The sequence below is a fragment of the Centruroides sculpturatus genome, unplaced genomic scaffold (assembly GCF_000671375.1).
Source record: "Centruroides sculpturatus isolate CEXI.00-Female unplaced genomic scaffold, Cexi_2.0 scaffold914, whole genome shotgun sequence".
Lineage (NCBI taxonomy): Eukaryota > Metazoa > Arthropoda > Arachnida > Scorpiones > Buthidae > Centruroides > Centruroides sculpturatus.
In genome coordinates, this window is record NW_019385339.1 from 27,266 (window position 1) to 30,587 (window position 3,322).

Consider the following 3,322-nt stretch of genomic DNA (forward strand, 5'->3'; position numbering starts at 1 on the left):
ATTGACCAATGTTATAGAAAAATACATTTTAATAAACAAATTTTAAAATATATCAAAATAATTTAAATTGTTTATAAAGTGAATAATCATGATAATAAATTTTATCCTAATAAATAAATTAATATAAAGATTGTTATTTAAATTATTAATAAAATTCTAGGGAATTTTATAAACTAAACATCATTTCTGTATTGTAAATTTATTGAATTTAGCTGGAAAAAATACACACAAAATAAAAGAATAAAATAAAAAATCTTATTAAATTCTCAAATATTTCATTGAATTTTCATTAAATTGTTTTCTTTCATCCATTTTCTATGAATTGAAAGTCATTTTATGCTCTAATTTTTTTCAAATTATAAAATTTCAATGCTTTTTCTTAAATTTAAATTCTGATAAAAGATAAAAATATAATTAAATTTTAAAATATTTTATCCATTTTTTTTAAAATATAAAATAATGTCAGCCTTCTTGCTATTTATTTCCATTGAACTAGAAACTAACTTCGAGTTTATAAACGATAGGACCTTCAAATTTTCAGGACATTTTGGGTTAGTTCAGTTAATACTTGTAGAATTTTGTTTTGAAATAATTGATGTTCATACTTTTTTTTTACATAAGAATTTCGTTAAATTTAATGAAGTTTCATCGAGATATTCGCATTAATTATAGAAGGATTAAAGAAATAATTTAATTTCTTTAAAAATTTTCTAATGATTAACTGCATCAGCTTCACAATTACACATCAGTACATCAGTTGTACAGACTTTATACTTGTACAGAGCACGTGTTTGTATCTTATTCAGTTTATTCACTATATTTATTTAACTTTTCATCGACGTCGATGCAATTTAACTCGATAGACTATGCTTAAGATCAATAACTAATTAACTTACTAATTATTTATAATTAGTAAGTTAATTAGTTACTGTTTTAGGAAGAAGAACGTAAGGAAAGACACTCTGAGATTTCAGTAAGAAATCTTTCCATTCCCCCCCTCTTACAAGAAGAAAAAAGAGATTATGCAAAGAAAGTTTTATAATTCTAGAAAAGGAAATCTCTCTTTTCTCTAAGAAAAGGTGATGTTTCTTTTCTAGAATTAGCAATGTTAATAGTAGCCATTCTATTACTTATACATTGATTCATATTACGGAACTATATTATAAAATGCTTTGTTTCATTATAATCAAATCAAATAACACTTATACTTTTGTATATAATTTCTACAAATTGAAATACGTGCTATGGAATTTATTTTTGGATGCATATTTTATAAATAATTAACGATAGATCTAAAAAAATGTTTTAAGTAAATTAATATATTCATTATCTACGTAGTGTACGTTACTAAGCACCACTAAAAACACAAACCTATTACTTTTTTTTCTTGCTGTTTTTTTCAGTATTAAATTTCTGAATGTGTGATTTATTCTGGTGACCTTTGTTAATCATATAATCGCTAAACAATGCTTAATCTATAACGAATAATCAAATTGATGGATTAAATAAAAATATAATTTAGACTAAGTGAATTGGAAACTTTTTAAATGGTTTCAAAGTTAATTTTTTAAGATGTCTTTTCTTCTATTTACGGCGATGAAACAAGCTTTATATTCGCTTCGTCCGTCCGCATGTCTGCACAATCTCTCAGAATTGAGCTGATAGAATTAATGGTTGATGCTTATGAAGGTGACACCTCTAAAATTATTTACATCTCGATGTTTTACTCATAAAAAAACTCTCTTCGAGTTATTATTACACAATCCCACACCTCTTTTTATTCTTTAAATAAAATATAACTTAAATTTGGATTAAATTCATTATTTTTTATAATAAAAAATCTATTATTGATATAAATACTTGATTAAATGGTAGTTTTTATTAAGTATTTAGGGGTTAAAAACATACTCGTGTCACGATTTTCGTGATATCAGTTTTTAGTGAAAATCTATACACGTTACGGATCAGAATATGAATCATTCTGATAAATTGGATTTCGATTTTTCTATGTTTATAATATAGAAAGATACAAAAATCGATTTATTGATTAATCTGTTGTACTATTTATTCTGTTGCATATAATCTAGCTTTATAATTTATTAATAGTTATACAAATCTTACCTACATATATTTGATATCGTGTATTATTATTTAATAAATAGAAATTTCGTTTATTTTCTAGAAAAATAGGGATTTAATTCTATCAAATCCCTTTACTAGCCTTTTTTTTTATGTTATTAAAGTATTCCCAACAGTGATATTGGGGTCAATAAGAATGTCAGATTCATCGAAAGTGGGACAACCCAATTTAAACCTTTCTCGTGATATAAAAAATTGAACTGAGATGGGTGTGTTTCTGTATATATCTACCGAGAATAGAATATATATAATTACTAATAAATCATCCATTTTATATAAAGATTCTCCCCAATTTATTTAATTACTTAATATTTTAAACAGGCTCCATACTATAAAGCCTACAAGATGGAAAGGTTTGGAAGATTGTATACGAGTCTAACGATTTATTTAAATTGTTTTTGTTGATTATTTATAATTGTTTATAGTTTAAAGGCGTATATTAAAAGAAAATTAACATTGGACCTTCAAAGGAAGAAACAGGCGTTTGGCCTGGATATTGATTGTCAGGTCATGACTCTCCTAGACTCATTTGTATGTAATCAGCATTGGTCCTACACCTCTTAAATTAACATAATAAAGTATCGAAATAGTTTAAATTATTTTAATACTTATTTTATACACTTTGGCTTAGATACGTTAACATTATTGAGTTGTATTTTTAATTACATGCTATAATGTTGGATTTAAACCGATTAGTATGATACTAAAACGCGTATGGCACTATTAAAATCCCTAAGGTACCTATTACATGTTATTAATGTCCGTGTAAATACATCTGTACGCAAACCACGTACGTTTTATCTCTAGAAGAATTTCCATTCAGGAATATTCTAGTCACGAATATTTATCCATTGTTCTCTTAGTTCTTTCAAAATACTGAAACCAGTTTTCTGATTTCTGACAGGAAAGAAACTACGCTTTTCATTCGAGTAAAAAAATAATCTAAGAAAATGACGTAATGACTTTACTTAGAGTCTACGCAGTAGAGTCATGGAGTGCGAAATCTGTCCTTAAATTAATGTATCGGTATATCGATTATTATAATTTAAATACATTATATTTTATGATATTTACAATAGACTTTCGCGAGACGTGCTCCTATCATTAGACTTAGTTACACAATTTTTATGTTTGGGACCTTGTTTGGATGTGTTTTCAGACATTCAGACAAACGCACCTGTCC